At 41.0% G+C, this 18,575-nt stretch overlaps 1 long non-coding RNA gene and 1 pseudogene across 1 annotated transcript in view; one reads left to right on the forward strand and one right to left on the reverse strand.

Moving 5' to 3' along the window:
- The window catches only part of LOC138821257 (uncharacterized), a 76,540-nt gene that overhangs the window by 21,303 nt on the left and 36,662 nt on the right, over positions 1–18,575 (reverse strand). The window lies entirely within an intron of this gene.
- LOC138821256 (mRNA decay activator protein ZFP36L1-like) lies at positions 3,744–4,738 on the forward strand (annotated as a pseudogene).

Here is an 18,575-nt window from a genome sequence, read left to right on the forward strand (position 1 = left end):
ATCTCAACACTCAAGAAACTGAAACAAGAAGATCACATGGAATATACAGAGACTCTGTGTTCAAACAAAAGGAGGGTAGACAATAATGGAAAGGGTAACACTGATCAACATTGTCCACATGAAATAAAATGAAAATCTCTTTAAAACTATTTAAAGAGATAGTATTTATTATTTATTTTACAATTATTATTTATTTTATTATTTGCTTATTTGTTACAAATAAACTGCTGATGGCTCACACTTGCAATCCAAGATAGTCAGGAAGCTGAGATATGATGATCCCAGTTGACTTTTGGGGGATGGTAACTTGAGATAAGACTCTCATGGACTTTCTGACCCAGGCGGTTTGAATCTTGACACTCAGATCTCAGACTTCTAAGTAATTAAGCTTACAGGGGTGAACATCCAGCTCCAGGCTTCCAAGTGACTATTATCTCCAAATAACCACAAAAATGCCAAATGTGGCTCAAGTGATTGAACTCCAGCCTTCAGTGAAAAAAATCTCAAGGGACAGTACCCAGGCCTCAAGTTCAATTCCCATGAACAACAACAACAAAAACAAAGAATCATCAATAGAATATGTAATCACTGTTGTTGTTGGTACCCTGTGCTTACATGGTAAATATCAGTAATTGTTCAATGATCTCTTTGTGCATCAAACTATTAAAATCATCTTTGCCATACATCCTGACTCCACATGAGGCAAAAACATCTAACAAAGATGAAATAAAGATCCTGTGATCATTACTCAGACCAGTTCTCCCCACATTCTGGTGGCTGTTGGTGACTGTGGGAAGAGGCTATTTTTCTGAACAGACAATGTCCACAGATGCACAGTGAGGTCCCTCAAAAGCTAGCAGAAGGGATGCACCTATGCCCATCCTCAGTCACTGTAAGCATGGTGGGACTCATTTTCTGAGAAGCTTTCACACTACTGCTGTGTGTAGAATACAGTCATCAAACTGGAAATGAGTTAATATTGATACTAGAGCTAACTCTCAGCATCTATTATTGCATCCCAGAAGGAGGTGATGCACAGAGATATGTGCATGTGTGTGTAAGTACACACCTTGTGTGAACAGCAGTATTGGGATTTAAACTAAAAGTCTCACACTCTCACTCAGCTTTTTCACTCAAGTATAGCACTTGGCGCTATACTTCTTAAGCCAAAGTTTCACTGAGTTTTTTTTGTTAGTTAACTGGAAATATGAGTCTCAGGACTTTTCTGTCCATATTTTTCTGCAAACTCTAGATCTGAGCCTTTTGAGTATCTAGAATTATAGGTGTGAGACACTTGTTGCCAGCTCCAACTACTATCCAAGGAGACACATGGCTTTATTGATACAGCTGGTTGGCCTTGGTTTATGATTAGTGGAGATTGGAGTTGGAACTCCAGCCTTTCCTAGGGCCTGAGTTGGTAATTCTAGGCATCTTGTCACCATTCATCAGACAGAATTGCCTTTAGCCTACTTGTCACAGAATTGAGAGGTAACTGCCAAGTCTCCTGGAATTCAGGGCCAATGCAAGGGATATCTGTTGGTTCTGAGTAACCAGGGCTGCCATTTCCATAGCATTTCAGGCCTCCAGATTTGCCTGCTAGATCACTGTACTTCCTATGCTTCCAGCACCTTTCACTCACAAGGACTAGGGCAGGCCCAGGACTCTGCTTTGAGGTGCCATGTTTGTTTATTGGGTGAAGAATATGAATGTAAGAATCAGCAAACTCACTCAATCCAGGGCATAGAAAGCTGTTCACAGGCTTTCAGGATTTCAGCTTGACCATTCTGGGGTTGACTCCCACTGCCCCTACCTTGAAGCATCCTCTTCAGAACCTAGATCAAGAAGGTCCATAAGGGGGCTGCATTGCATCTCAACACTGCCTAGCTGCTTTCCTGCTAAGCTGCTCCTCCTGCACTCCTCCTGCTATGTGTGATGAAGGGGGCCAGAAAATCTATACCAAAATAATCCTGCTATAGCATGTGGGGTCAAAGTTCATAGGGCATAGAAACATTTTCCTGGGTTTTCATACTCAGGAAAATGAATGATTATTCTCTTTTTTGATTGGTTTTGTTTTTCATTATTTCTGGATGCTGTATATGTAAACACAGACTGGTTCAAATGTGCTCTTTGAACAATGTCTTAATTTGATAAGCAGACATCTCACAATAAATACCCAATAGCCCCATTTGTCAAAGGTCTTCTCTTCTCCAACACCTTCAAGAAGATGCAAGAAAGAAAAGAAAATATTTTTGTAACCCTTCTCTTTGATCCATGTGTGAACACAAAGTGTGGATCCAAAGTGTGGATCAAAGTGTGGTAAAGCAACAGTCTTGACCAAAAAAGCTCAGGGATAGCACCTAGACCCTGAGTTCAAGCCCTTGGAACAAAACAAAAGCACAAGAAAACAATCCACAATATGTATGGGATATAATGATATACCTGTATTATACCATAACTATGCTGTAAAAATAAACCTATTAGAAAATTTAAATTTGTTTTCTTTTGTAGCTCAGTACCCGAAGCTCAGGCCTATAATACTACTTACTCAAGAGACACTTCTCATCAACTCACCAGGAAAAAGCTGGGAGTGAAAGTGTTGCTCAAGTGGCAGAGTGCCCGCCACAAAACTAAAAGCTAAAACAAAAAGCTTGAGCTCTGTATTTAAACAGAATACTGGACCAAAATATTTCTTTTGTGTCCCTGTCTACCTTCTATCTTTCTAGAGTGAACTGAATCAATACTGTTCCATTTTTACCAGAGAAAAAATTGGATCTGAAAATGGTGCTGGGAAAACTAGATATTCACCTTCAGAAGATTGAAACTCAGTTGCTATCTCTTACACCATACCACCTACACACACACACACACACACACACACACACATTAATTCAATTTAATCAAAAGATCAGTGCTAGAGAACCTGCTATTGATTACATGTAACACTCAGATTAGCCCCTTCCAAGTCAAATCTCTGGGGCTAGGGAGTGAACTCCAGGCCAGACACACACTAGGCAATGCTCTAACATTTGAACTGTGCCTCTATCCCTTTTTTATTTAATATTTGTGAGAGGGTCTTACTACCTTGCTTCAAAGTGCCACTGAATGTATAATATCCTTGCACTGTTCCCCAAAAGCCCAAATTACAGCCTCTGCCAACATTTCCAGTTTTTCTCATTTTTCTTCCTATCTTCCACACACATAATCTCACTTCAGAAGATACTTTTCTCAGGTATTTGTTCTGATGAAAAACTGACTACTTGCCGGGTGCTAGTGGCTCACGCCTGTAATTCTAGCTACTCAGGAGGCTGAGATCTAAGGATCACAGTTCAAAGCCAGCCCAGCAGAAAAGTCAGTGAGACTCTTATCTCAAATTAACCACTAGAATACCGGAAGTGGTGCTGTGGCTCAAGCAGTAGAATGTTCGTCTTGAGCTGAAGAGCACAGGGATAGTGCCCAAGTCCAGAGTTCAAGCCCCACGACTTACGAAAAACAACAAAAAACCTGACTACATGCAACCCAATTAATATGCAGCAATCCCTTGTATTTGATGCACTGACATTTTATAATCTAAAAAGAAAACAAAAAAATCCACTTAAAGTTCTATGAGGGCAGAGTGAGAAAGGTGAGGGGCCCTGGGATTAGACATGTGGGACTCCTGACCTAAGTGGCAGAGTAAGCACCTTCCCCACATCAGGACCTTCATGACACCAAATCTGCACCTTTGTCCTCTGTCAGTGTCCACAATGACTACCCCACTCATATCTGCCACCATTTTCAACTTGAGAGAAGCTTTATGCAAGTTTTGGTTGCCAAGATGCTCAATGACAGAGCTCCCAGAGAATGGGCTGCTTGCTGGACAGGAAGGCAGTGGTCTCTCCTGCTGCTGAGGTGTTTCCCTTGGAGGCACTTGGCCAACACCCTGCCCAGCACCAAGTTCCACCAGAGCTAGGTCATCAGCTACCTGAAGGGTGAGCCAGTCCCAGTCTTGTACTCTAGGGACAGCAGCTTCAGAGACTGCTCTTTCTCACAGGTGCTGAGCAGCTGCTGCCCAATCAGAAGCAGACCAAAAGAGGCAGGTCAACTCCAGTCGCTATAAGAACTAGCTGTTCCTCCAATTTGAAGAAAACACCTATAAATATAGAGACAAGTGTCACTTCATGCACAGCATCCATAAGCTCCACAGCCTAGCCTGCCATCCCAAGTGCAAGATCTAGTACCTTCCATGTCACCAACCTTTGCCTCTATGAGCCCTGCTGCCACTTCATCCTCAAAGCCAAGGAACACAGAGCCCTGGCCAGGACCTTTCTGCAGACCTTCCCTATCTCCAGCATAGCTTTAGCTTTGCTGGATTTTCCAGTGCCAATGAGACTGCTGCCACCACGAGGCTGTTAGATAGCCCCACGTCGATCATCCCAACACCCATCCTGATTGCCGATGACCTCCTGGGCTCACCCAACCTTCCTGATGGCACCAATAACCCCTTCACCTTCTAGAGTCAGGTATTTGTTCTTTACCTCTTTCATGGGGCTGCCTTTCATGTCTACCCCACCACCTTCCTATTCTGATCCATGTCTGAGTTCTCTCACATGTTTGATTCTCATGCCACCCCTCAGAATTCTCTGTTGGGTCAAGGCTACCTGTGCAGTACAGCAGGAGCCATGCTGGGTCAGATTCCCCCATCTTGGACAATTCAGGAGACCTGCCCATTTTCAGCAAACTTTCCATCTCATATGACTAAAGCACCAGGGTAAGGAGGGACACCCCCAATCCATTCCTTCTACTCCCCTTCCTCCTGCACCACATCCTAGATCCAATTAATCACCAAAAACCTGGAAGTGACCTGTATTTCAAGTGGTACAGTACTAGCTTCGTGCTAAATGAAGCTCAAGGATAGCTCCTATCCTGAATTCAAGCACCAAGACCACCACAGAACATCAACAATAAAAAGATGAGTGATTTGGAAATGGAAAAATGCCTTTAAAGTCAAGTAGATCCACTGAAATGGAAAAAATAACCCTGTCCTATGACTAAAGGACTCAATATTGTACTTTATTTTACTTTTTATCAGTTGTGGAGCTTTAGTCATGGCCTGGGCAACGTCCCAGAACTTTTTTGCTCAAGACTAGCACTCTACTTCTTTAAGCAACAGCTACACATCTGGTTTTGGGGGTGGTTAATTAGAGTAAGAATATCACAGACTTTTCAGGCTGGCTTTGAATTGTGATCCTCAGATCTCAGCCTCCTAGAAGCTAGGATAACAAATGTGAGTCACCAGTGCCCAGCTAGGACTTAATATCTCTAAAAGAGGGCTGGGAAGCTGGCTCAGTGGTAGAGCGCTTGCGTTGCATGCCTGAGGCCCTGGGTTCAATTCCTCAGCACCACATAAGCAAAAAGAAAAAAGCCAGAAGTGGCGCTAGCTCAAGTGGTAGAGTGCTAGCCTTGAGCTGAAGAGCTGAGGGACAGCGCCCAGGCCCAGAGTTCAGGCCCCACGACCGGACCCAAAAACATAAAATATTTCTAAAAGAGCAGTACTTTTCAAATTGCCTTTGCATTCAAAATACCCCTTACAAGATTGTGACCTGGGTTTAAATTAATTGCAAAATTCATTCTAAAATGTGTAGGGGACTATAAGAAATCCTAAACAAACTAATTGGATACTGCAAAAACAAGAGGAAGTTAAGTAGGGGAGGATGACTCACATCTGTGATCTTCGCTACACATAAAGAAGAGATCTGAGGACAGTAATTCAAAACCCACCTGAGGAAGAAAAACCTTTCCAAAAATTATTTCCAAAAAAACAACAACAAATATCCAAAATTGGAGCTATGGACATGAGAAAAAACTGTTCAAGGACAGTATTAACATATACTTTTCCTTTTTCCTGTATATGTTTTTCTTTAGTTTAAAATTGCCATTGCCCAAATTTTGTTTCTCTGATATATTTATCTTTCATGCCACCTTGGAATTTGAACTCAGGACCTTGCTCTCTTGCTTATTTTTTGTTCAACGCTTGTACATAGAACTTTAGCTACACCTCTAGTTCCTGACTTTTACTGATTCATTGAATAAGGGTCTTTAAGATTTGTCTGCAGGTGCTGCTTTGAACCTCCATCTTTAGAATATGCCACTTTAGAAGCTACAATTAGTGAGATGGTCCATGACACCTGGCAAGTCATTTTCCATTTATGCAAGTCTTCTTTCTCCTATTTATGATGTATTTTATGTCAGTGTTCATATTTCTTATGTATCTTTTTTCCAAATTTTTTATTGTGATTGATTACATAATTTCATAAATTTCAAAGTATTTTGGGATAGTGATGCTTAGTTAAAGTCACAAACACATTCTAACACTCATGGGACAAATTGCCTATCATGGTCCATGAAGTTTATGATTTCTATGGGCTTTGACTATACAGTTATTTCTTCCAGATTGAGTGATATTGCATAGTGTCAGCTGTTTTCTCTTTCCCACTCATTTCCTCCCTCCCATCGCTGCCTTTAAGTTGCTTGGTTTGTTTTGATCAATGTCCGGTGCAGCCGATGGGTCCCACTGTTGTATGTTTTCCCGTTTCCCTCTAGTTCTGTGTCCTCCTCCTAGTTTCCCTCTGATGTGCACATATATACCATATGTGGTCAGCGGTATGGGGTCATTTAGTAATCATTGGACTAGATGAGTGGGGGTCTTTTGTTTCTTGAGTCTTGTTTACTGTGTTGTATCACCTTATGTTCTGGATTTAACATCCACTTATCAGGGAGACCATGTGCCATTTGTCTCTTTCCTCTTGGCTTACCTCACTCAACATGATTTCTTCTAGTTCTATCCATTTCCCTGTGAATGCCATTATTTTGTTCTTTCTAATGGCAGCATAATATTCCATTGGATATAAATACATTTTTTTGATCCATTCATCTGTAGTGAGAGCATCTGGGTTGTTTCCATATTGTGGCTATTGTGAACAGTGCTGCAATAAACATGGAGGTGCATGTGTCCTTGTATCCTGGTTCCTGTTGTTCAGGATAGATGCCTAGGAGTGGTTAGTGCATGGTGACAGGCTGGAGTCCACTTTTAGTTTTCTGCATGTGGTCAACCAGTTTTCCCAGCACCAATAGTTGAAGAGACTGTGCTTCTTCCACTGTATGTCTTTGGCTCCTTTGTCAATTATCAGCTGACTATAGGCATGTAGTTTTATTTCTGGATCTTCTATTCTATTCTCTTGGTCTTTGGGGGTCTGTTTCTTTTTGTTGGGGGGGGGGTCCGGTCATGGAGCCTGAACTCTGGGCCTGGGTGCTGTCCCTCAGCTCTTCAGCTCAAGGCTAGCGCTCTACCACTTGAGCCATAGCGCTACTTCCGGCTTTTTTCTTTTTGCTTATGTGGTGCTGAGGAATCGAACCCAGGGCCTCAGGCATGCAAGGCAAGTGCTCTACCACTGAGCCACCTTCCCAGCCCCTCAGGGGTCTGTTTTTGTGCCAGTACCATGCTGTCTTTGTCATTATGGCTCTATAGTAGAGTTTGAAGTCTGGCATCGAGATCCCTCCCTTGTTTTCTTTTTTGCCTAGAATTATTTTGGCTATTCTAGTTCTTTTGATGTTCCATATGAATTTTTGGATTGTTTTCTCTATTTCAGCAATGTACGTCATTGGGATTTTAATAGGGATTGCATTAAATTTGTATATTAATTTTGGCATTTTCACTACATTACGTCTGCCTATCCAAGAACATGGAAGGTCTTTTCAATTTCTGGTGTCCTCTATAATTTCTTTCTTTAAGTTTTTATAGTTTTCATTAAATAGTTCTTTTGCATCTTTGGTTAAGCTAATTCCTAAATAGTTTATTTGGGGGGAGGGTATTGTGAACGAGGCTGTTGCCTTGATTTCCCTTCCTGCTTGTACATTGTTTGTGTACAGGAAGGCAACTGATTTTTGTGGGTTGATTTTGTATCCTGCTACTTTGCTGAATTAGTTTATAAGTTCTAAGAGCTTGAGGACGAAGTTTTGGGATCATGGAGTTATAGTATCCTGTCATCTGCCCAAAGAGATAATTTAACTTCTTCCTTCCCTTTGCAGATCCCTTTAATGTCTTTTTCTTGCCTTTTTTCTCTGGCTAAGGTTTCCAGAAGTATATTGAAGAAGAGTGGAGAAAGTGGGAATCCTTGCCTGATTTTAGGAGAATTGGTTGTTTTTCCCATTAAGTATAATATTGGCTGTTGGTCTGTCGTATATGGCTTTCATTGTTTTAAGGAATGTTCCTTCTATTCCTATTTTTCCCAGAGCTTTTAACATGAATATTGTCTCTTATCAAAAGCTTTTTTTCTGCATCAATGGAGATAATCATGGCTCTTGACCTTGGGTCTGTTGATATGATGGATTACATTTATTAAATTATGTAGGTTAAACCATCCATGCATCTCTGAGATGAAGCCTACTTGGCCATGATGTTTGTTTTTTTTATATGTTTCTGGATTCTGTTGGATAGAATTTTGTTAATAATCTTTGTGTCTGTGTTCATCAAGAAGATTGGTCTGTAGTTTTTTATTGTTGATGTTGTTGTTGGGTCTTTGCTTGGGTTGGGGATGAGTGTGATATTGACATCGTAGAATGAGTTTTGGATAGCTCCCTCTTTTTCTATTTCATGGAAGAGGCTGAGGAGTATGGGTGTTAGTTCCTTTTTAAAAGTCTTACAGAATTCCATAGTGAATGCATCTTGTCCTGGGCTTTTCCTTGTTGGAAAACTTCTGATTGCTTCCTTTATCTCATTGTAAGATATTGGCTTTTTTAATTGATTGGTTCTTTGTTCAGTTTGGGTAACTTGTATTTCTCTAAAAATGCATCCATTTCTGATAGGTTTTCTTTCTTAAAGAGTATGGATTCTGGATATAGTTCTTTAGAATTGCTTGGATGTCCTGGGTATTTGTTGTGATTTTTCCCGTGGCATCCCTGATCTTGTTAATTTGGGTTTCCTCTCTTAATTAATCTTGCCAAAGGTCCATCAATTTTATGTATTTTTTTAAAATATATATTTTTTTAAAAATACACTTTTGGGCATTTACCCAAATGTATACAAACAAGACCACACTAAAGCTACCAGCACAACTATGTTTATTACAGCATTATTTACCATAGCAAAGATATGGAACCAACCCAGAAGCCCCTCAGTAGATGAATGGATCAAGAAAATGTGGTATATATACACAATGGAATTCTATGCCTCCATCAGAAAGAATGACATTTCCCCATTTGTTAGGAAATGGAAAGGCTTGGAAAAAATTATATTAAGTGAAGTAAGCCAGGCCCAAAGAAGCATAGGTCCCATGGTTTCCCTTATTTGCAATATCTAGTATAGGTATGAGTCAAGCGGAAAAGTTCAGATAATGTGATGTTAGGAAAACGAACCCTCAAATATGTATTTTAATGTTTTTGTTTCTTTCATGCATGTGTTTCTAACGCATTTATAAGATTATTTCTTTGTTGCTTTGTATGTCCCTCCCCCACAGTATAACCCCTGCTTTCACTTTATTTGATGTCAGTATAACATGTGGAGGAGATGGGGACCAACAAGTCGTTTAAGGATTCAGGTGGACCTGTTGCAACAAGGAGAATTACAAAATGTCATGTCAAAGCAAGCTTTACAATGTCGGTGGGGGGGGGGGAGGGGGGTATGATTGGGTGGGGGGAGGGGGGAGGCTGGGAAGGGAGGTGAAGGGTAAACAAAGGAGGAGGCTGCAATGCTTGGTAAGAAATGTATGCATTATCCTGCCAATGTAATTGTAACCCCTCTGTACTGTATGCTCTCAAATAAAATAAAATAAAATTAAAAAACAAAAAAAAAAACAAAAAAAACAGCTTTTTGTTTTATTAATTTTATTTATAATTTTCTTAATCTCTATCTCGTTAATTTCAGCTCTTAATTTGGTAATCTGGTTCCGTTTAGTAACTTTAAGTTCCACTGTTTTCATGTTTTTCTAGTAATTTACAACATGGGATTATTTACTTAGTCTATCTCTATTTTCTTGATGTGGACACTGAGGGCAATAAATTTGCCCCCTCAGGAATGCTTTTGCTGTGTCCCACAGGTTTCTTGATGTGTATTCATTTTCATTGAATTGTGGGATCTTATGTATCTTGTTAAATATTTTCTCCCCAAACTAGGTTTTTGGTGTTATTTAAGGTGAAATTTTCTTAGATGTTTGCATGAAGCACAATGGATGTGTAATGATACTTGAATTCACTGTTGGAAGAGAGTCCCATGAACCACTACATTTACTCTGGCATTTGTCCCAATTGACAGATTATGAGCTTGAGGATCAAGAAGGAACACCTTTCTAGGATGTCTGGTCTGCTATGTCCTAGAGCTAGTGTAGGGACCCTATTACCATATAGAAGCACGGCCTGGACTTTTGCCACTGCCTATGCATTTAATAGTTGCCTCTATATTCAGTAGATGCTCTTGTACAGCTACAGGTGTTTCAACCCACTCAGGACCCATGTGCCTGGGTCATCAGATTATAGGAAGAAAAAATCCACAGTATATAGGATTCAAGAATTGTACAACATAAATATTGACGTTTTAATAGAGTTAGAAGAGTAAATAAAATAAACATTTTACATCAATCATGACAAAAAGTAAAATAGATATTTTCCCAGGGAGGGGAGAAGGAACCTATAACACTAGATCTTCCTATAAGTTGCCTATAAGCAGAAATGCTAGGTCAGGGTAGTCAAAGGGATCTACCACCTCATTACAGGAAGGCTTTTCTTCCTGAGTTGAGGGAGGGACATATTCTTATTTCTCCATTGGAGATCGGTTTTCCTTCAGCAGATATTCTGTGAGGACAGACTCCCTTTCCTCAACTGAATCAAGCTTTCAGACATCACTTATTGGTGCTTCTGAACACAGACTGGGGAAATTTTCCTCAAACCCCACAGTGCTGGTTTATCCTGCATGCCAAGACATGTCCTGATTTGACTCATCTGGAGCTGATCTAGGCAGACAGTGAAAGTCAAGTGAATAAATTCTGGCTCTTCTTCCACTGTAGTACCTGCAGGTTCATCTGCATCATGTGTAGGGTTCAGAACAAGTGGGACATCCACAGTACTCGAAATCTGCTTGGTCTTTTCTGCAAATGGCCTTATCTGCTCTACATTCACATTCTTTCTGGAGTCCAGTGATGACTCCAGATCTCCATCATCACCATTGGTGACGTCACTGAGGGTTCTTTATTTCGAATTCAGGGAAAGCTGCTCTATGTTGATCGGAACCTGAGAATGGAAATAGGTAAAGGATTCTTAGAGTGGAGTCTATAAGTTCAGGTGTAATTAAACTGCCATGAGGTTTTAATGAAGAAAGCTATTGAACTTGAGTTTGGACTGAACAGTGGTGAGAAGGTAGGGTGTTTCTAATCAGCGCCGATGCCTGAATATTTTCAAAAAAGAACAGGCATTACCTGGCAGAGAATATCCATAAAAGGACATTTTGTCTAGCTGGGTTGTACTAAGGGCTCCTGGCCAATCACCATCCTGAGAAGCCCATCCCTAGGGGCCTAGTTTTGATCACTACTCACAAAGTCTTGGCACCTATACAAGGACTCCTCCTTTTTCTTGCTCTGATAAGTCATGTGTCACTCCAGCTGGTCAAGAAGGATGTGTAAGAGGAAGAGCAAGTCCAAGAGTGCAAGTTGAATATGACATAGTATATGAGTTTATTCAGGTTGTCTTGGTTCCTGGGCTCATAGAAGTCATCAGGGGAAAAATCCATCCGCAAAGTGAAGATGGAATAAAGGGAGCAGATTGGTGGCAAGGTGAGAACCTGACCTCTCCCTTCTCTGCCTCCCATAACCCCTTTCTTACAAACCCCATGCAGAGGCTGTCCATCCTCTATGCAGAGGTGCATTTATTAGGAAGTGGGAGGAGATTCCTGGGATTAGGATGCTTCTCACAACCCAGTTCTAAAAGCTGCTGCAAGACAATTCTCCAAATTTCTTACTGTGGGTTGTTTCCCCCAGGATATGATTCTCTGCACACAATATTCCCTGTCATCGATAAGAGACCACAACCACACCCACACCTGTGCCATCTGCCAACTACTAAAGTCCCAAGCCTTAACTCCCTGGTGGAAATCATAAATAGTGTGCAAAGGAGAAATGTGTACTTTGAATCAGAAGCCTCAAATATACCCAGTTGGCTAGGAGAGGCCTTCTCTTTGTGCCAGAGTTCACTTACTTCTTTACTTGTTCATCTTCCTCACAGTTTGGGCAGAGGGATCTGTACCTATGGGAGGACAGGAGAATGTCACTTTAATGGCTCCTCTTTTCAGAACTAACAGGAAACCTAAGGATCTGGCTAAGTCCCAAATGGGAATGTGAAACTGAGAGACAACAACAGTGAAGTATGTCTATTCAGTCCTGTGAAAATTCTGCTAAGAGGCTTAGAGAAGTCTGTTCAAAGTAAATGTGCCAATGGTTCACCTCCAATCTTAGCTAATCAGGAGGCAGAGATCTGAGAATCACCATTTGAAGCAAGTCTGGCAGAAAAATTTGAAGACACTTATCTTCAATTGACCAGCAAAAAGGCAGAAATGACCCTGTGACTCAAATGGTAGAGTGCCAGCTGTGAGCACCAAAGGATTGGTACTTAGACCCTGAGTTCAAGTAGCAAGACATAAAAAGTAAATGGTTCAGGGGCTGGGAAGGTGGCTCAGTGGTAGAGCACTTGCCTTGCATGCATGAGGCCCTGGGTTCAATTCCTCAGCACCACATAAGCAGAAAAAAAAGCCGGAAGTGGCGCTGTGGCTCAAGTGGTAGAGCACTAGCCTTGAGCTGAAGAGCTGAGGGACAGCTTCCAGGCCCAGAGTTCAGGCCAACAACTGGACCCCCCCAAAAAAGTAAATGGTTCAGGGCTTACAAATGGAAGGCATCCCTGCTGGCTCAGAAGTCATTTAGCCACCTTTGACACCCTAGCCCTTTCTCTGATTACATTATTTCACAGGCCTCCAGGATTACTACTGAAAACTTATTTACAAATGGTAAAAGTGATTTCCTGGAGCCTCAGCTAGGTGAGAGTTACTGGCTCATGCCTATAATCCTGATTTGTCAGTAAACAGATTTCTAAAGCTCCAGTAGCTTCTGAGGGAAATGAAATGTCCTGGCTGGCCAGTCCTAAGAAATTAGCCATGGTGTGTTCTTCTTTGTCTTATGCCAAGCTCTTGTGAGAAGACCCCTGTGAAACAAACGGTCTCAGATTGGAGCCAGTACTCCCAAGACTCATCCATGAGGGCTGGCTGAGCAGCCCTAGATTAAAAGAGGAGCACTCACTTTTTAAACATAATAGCCAGCACTTGCTCCATTTTCCCACAGTCTATAGTTGTATAGGAAGTTTTGAATAAAGAAGAGATCTCCTTTCTGGTGGGCAGGGACTAGGTTAATCACAAGCATCTCCAGGCCTGCCTCCAAGCTCCATACTTTACAGGGTATATCCCAGGTTGGAGCCGACTCCTTTTCACACTAAGGTGGTAAAAAGAATGGATCTTTCAAACATGGAATTGGGAGCACACTTCAAATTGAGTAACTGTAATAGAGTGGATTGAAAACTACATAGAAAGAATTATTTCAATATAGACACTTAAAAGCACACAAGAAGATGGTTCTAGTCTGAGTAGGATGAGATCAAATAGGTTTCCTATCATGATTACACCTCACCTGAGTTGCTCTGTATTTCTCTTGGTTTCTACTTGGACAAAGGCCTAAGAAACTAGATTTGGTTCTTGGTACTGATCCCATGTCTGCAGCGTTGAGTGACCCACTCACACCTCTCTTGCCTGAGACCCGAGTCTCCTGACTTTTTTTTGGGGGGGGGGCGGGCCGTCGTGGGGTCTGAACTCTGGGCCTGGGAGTTGTCCCTCAGCTTTTCAGCTCAAGGCTAGTGCTCTACCATTTGAGCCACAGCACCACTTCCAGCTTTTTTACTTTGCTTATGTGGTGCTGAAGAATTGAACCCAGGGCCTCACGCATGCAAGGCAAGCACTCTACCACTGAGCCACCTTCCCAGCCCCAAGTCTCCTGACTTTTGAACACAGAATAAGAACATCTTTCTTGTTCAGAGCCACAGGCCAAGTGAGCTGACTTGAACAAACTTTCACAGTTTGCTATCACAGTTCCATGTTCTAATCCACTGTGAGGGAGGCAAGGTCACCTCTCAGGTTTCAATAATCTAAGCTGCTTGCTCACGTAAGACCTTCCCCAAAACAAACGAGTCTGAAATCACCACTTCCACATCACAATTTACACATATGGACATAGTAAACAGCATACCTTGTTTGTCGAATTCCCTAGGTACTAGCATGGTCTCAGCTTCAAGGAGTCATTCCTAGGTCAGATCCATGCCTTATTAGTCACTATTCCTATCACCCGGCACAAATCATTTTACTTCTCAAGGCACTCTCAGCCTGCTCTGTGCTTCCTGCACATGTTTTTTTTACATCTATATCTTAGGACATTATTTTGTTTCTGTATCCTAATCTTCTGTTTGCCCTTAAGGGCAGTCATCAGCAAAATATGCAAGTACCTAGAGGTGGGAAGATCAAAGAAGTATTGTTAAACAAACATTACACACATAGATATTTTTACAGGTGTCCATTCTTGTAAGAAAAAAGACTTTTTTTATTCTGTTGTCAAATATTTTATGATGTAGGGAAGGGGAGAAGGGAAAAGGTGCTGCATTTGTTTTTATTGTTATGATGACTATTATTTTAAGAATATGACAGCATTTAGGGAATGTTATCTATAAAGCTAGATAGAAAACTGCTATTTGGTTTTTTTTTACAAGCTATTTGTTTATACAGTACTTGCCTCTGAAGTCTTGGCTTCTGTGTGCCATGATCTATCCTTCTCCTTCAAGAAATACAAAAATTAAGTTCACAAATTGCCAAGCTGTTGTCCAATCTCTGGATGTGAATGTAAGATACAATGTTGCTTGAGAGAGAGAGAGAGAGAGAGAGAGAGAGAGAGAGAGAGAGAGAGAGAGAGAGAGAGAGAGAGAGAGAGAGAGAGAGAGAGAGAGAGAGAGCATGCTCACACACTCACATGAATGTTTTAGGCTTGTGCTCACGGTTACCTTGAGTATCTTCTGCTCAAAACTAGTGCTCTACTACCTGAGCCACAACTCCACTTCCAGCTTATTCTAATTAATTGGAGATGAGAGACTCACAGAGTTTCTTGCCCAGTCTGGATTGGAACTGAATCTTCAGTGTTCAAAGTCCTGTGTAGCTGGGATTATAGGTAAGAGCCACCAGAATCTGCTGAGAGATCAAGAAGGTTGCAAGTTTCAGTCCAGCTTCACAAAACACTATATCCAGCAACTCTAAATCCCTACATGATGGAATATGATGGAATGAGGATAAATTAGGGGTATAGTATACTAGCATAACTTACATAATACCCTGGTCTCAATATCTACCATCACAAAACCAAGCAAAATGAGGCAATTTCAAAAAAATCCATCTTATAATAATTTAATTGTGAAAATAATTAAAAAGGAAAAACATTCGTATTTATAGGGGATAGTGGATGGCAGAATAAGAAAAGGAAAATTGTATACTGCATGAAAATTATTCTCTGGTATTGTCATGGTGGATATATGGTAATGCTTTACAAAGCAGCAATAAATAAAGATATATCTACTACCTATCCCTATCCACTTCCAATCCTTCAGTGAACATTATCAATTTATGGATGCTTATGGTATATTCCAAAATAACAAGTAGAGTCATGATGTTACCAAAGTACATTGGTAATCAAAGTTTTAAGAGATGAAAGTGCTATCCCTGCAGTACTATTTTTTGTTGGTGGTTGTGGTGATCACGGAGCCTGAACTCTTGACCTGGGCCTGTCCCTCAGTTCTTCAGTTCAAGGCTAGCACTCTACCACTTGAGCCATGGCTCCACTTCCAACTTTTTTTCTGCTTATGTGGTGCTGACGAATTGAACCCGAGGCCTCATGCATGCAAGGCAAGCACTCTACTACTGAGCCACCTTCCCAGGCCCTGAAGGTGCTAATTATATCGAAGTGATTATTATATACTCAACAAGGACTGTATTATCACTATACACCCTAAGTATGTACAAACACTACTTCAAATTTAAGCAGAACACATCAAGGTTTTGAAGACATATGCCTGTAAAGCTATCTACTTGGGAAGTTGACATTAGTTCAAGACCAGTCTAGTTATACCTACACAAAGCTCCTTCTCATTCACTTGCTATGTGTGGTGGCACACATCAGTCATCTCAGGTACAAGGGAGGCTGAGAGTAGGAGGATTTTAATCCCAGGCCAGCCTGGGATTAAGTTCCCTGTGGAAAAAGTTCCTTGTGACTCCAACAAACTACTCAAACAAAGAAAGAAGTGGTGCTGTGGCTTAAGTGCTATTTCCACAAAAAAATTCTCGTAAATGTGTATATATATTAAAAAGGTGGGACTGTAGGGCTGGGAAGATGGCTCAGTGGTAGAGTGCGTGCCTTGCATGCCTGAGGCCCTGGGTTCGATTCCTCAGTACCACATAAGCAAAAAGAAAAAAGCCGGAAGTGGCGCTGTGGCTCAAGTGGTAGAGCGCTAGCTTTGAGCTGAAGATCTGAGGGACAGCATCCAGGCCCAGAGTTCAGGCCCCACGACCGGGCCCCCCCCCCGCAAAAAAAGGTGGGAGTGTAGAGGAGGCTCAGATAATAGTAGACTGAATGGTAGGCAGAAAAATCAAAGGCAAATAATTTCAAAGTACAGGAAAACTATGTATAAGTAGGACATAAAGAACCTCAATGACAGCAGTTGACCAATAGTAGATTGTGGCTCTTTAGAGGAAAAGAAAACAGCAGAGAGGGTTTTTCTACCAAAATATATGTATTTCTGAATCACTATAGTGAAACTCCTTGCTTGGTGCAGGTGGCTCATGCCTGTAATCCTAGCTACTCAGGAGGCTCAGATCTGAGGATCACGGTTCAAAGCCAGCCCAAATACTTCTTCAAATAGTTTGTTCCAGGCAGGAACATCCATCAGACTCTTATCTCCAATAAACGACTAGAAAACCGGAAGTGGCACTGTGGCTTAAGCAGTAGAGCACTTGCCATGAGCTGAAGAGCATAGGGACAGACAGTGCCAGGCCCAGAGTTCAAGCCCCATGACCAACCAAAAACAAAAACAAACAAACAACGAAAAAAAAAACATAGTGAAATTCCTTGGTGCAGTTCATACATACACAGAAATGCCAGGAAAGAAAAACAGGCTCAGATGTGAAGGTGGGCACAAGTGGGAAAGGTAGGGAATTGAATCTCATGGGAGAAGAATTATAGAGGGGCTGATGTTGATTGGGATATATTTTATATATGTGTGGAAATTTGACAAATCCTTTTGTGGCTAATAAAAATTTAATTATTTAATCTAGCAGCAATGGCTCAATTCTAGCTACTTAGGAGGCTGAAGTTCTGCAGAAACAAGTTTCAAATCCAGACAGAAAATGTTATTGGAAACACAGTCTTTAAAATAATAGGCAAAATCTAGCTTGCATATGTGTTTCTATCATAGCTGGGTCAGCTGAGAAAGCAAGGTAAGAAAGAGCAAGGCTCTGATGTCAAAAACCAGTACTTGAAGGGGAAAAGGGGCATTTTATAAGTCATAAGAATTGTCTGTATTCAGTGGATATAAGTTCATATCAAATTCATAATTTAAATTTTTATCCAGTGTTATGAGCTCTATTTTATATTGTAGATACCACTTACAAAACAAAAATGTGATGTATGTATGTATCTCTCTCTATATATATTTATCTATGTATCTATGTATCTATTTGTCTATCTATCTATCTTCTATCTATGTGACTGCCTGAGTGTCTTCTATTTTGCCAGTTCTTGAATTCAGGGCATGAACTCACATTCCTTAGGATTAGCTTGATTGCTCATGGCTGGCAAACAACTGAGCCAGGCCTCCATTCTGTCTTTTGGTTAGTTTATTACAGATAGAGTCTGTGGACTTGTTTTTAGGATAGGAGTGGCTTCAAATAATTATTCTCCAGTTCTCAGGAGAAGACCAGCTAGGCTTATAGGCACGGGTGAATGGTGGAAGGCAAAAGGCTTTCTTTCAATGAGGTCTAGTTTGTTTATATATTTGTCAATAATATTGTTGGTATGTTTTTTGGAAAAAGTAATTTCTTAATGCAAGATCATAGTGGTGGAGCACTAGTCTTGAGCAGAAAGTTCAGGGAGAGACCTTGGCCCTTGGTTCAAGCCTCAGGACACACACACACACACACACACACACACACACACACACACACACACACACACACACACACACACACACACACACACACACAGCCTAAAATGTATAAAAACTATGCCAACTTTCTCAGGACACAAGGATTTTTTTACATAGCTGCCAACTTTGGCTCAAATACACAGGCATCCAAAGAAAACTTTATTTTTATCTATTCTGCATTCATGGTGATTTCTTTGAATAACCAGTTCAAGGTTCTAAAACCCACAACATAAAAGATCTCATTGAGATAAACAGATGGACACACAACTGTAATCCCTTCACTC

The sequence above is a fragment of the Dipodomys merriami genome, unplaced genomic scaffold (genome assembly GCF_024711535.1).
Source record: "Dipodomys merriami isolate MVZ:Mamm:240054 unplaced genomic scaffold, mDipMer1.0.p SCAF_901, whole genome shotgun sequence".
Classification (NCBI taxonomy): Eukaryota; Metazoa; Chordata; class Mammalia; order Rodentia; family Heteromyidae; genus Dipodomys; species Dipodomys merriami.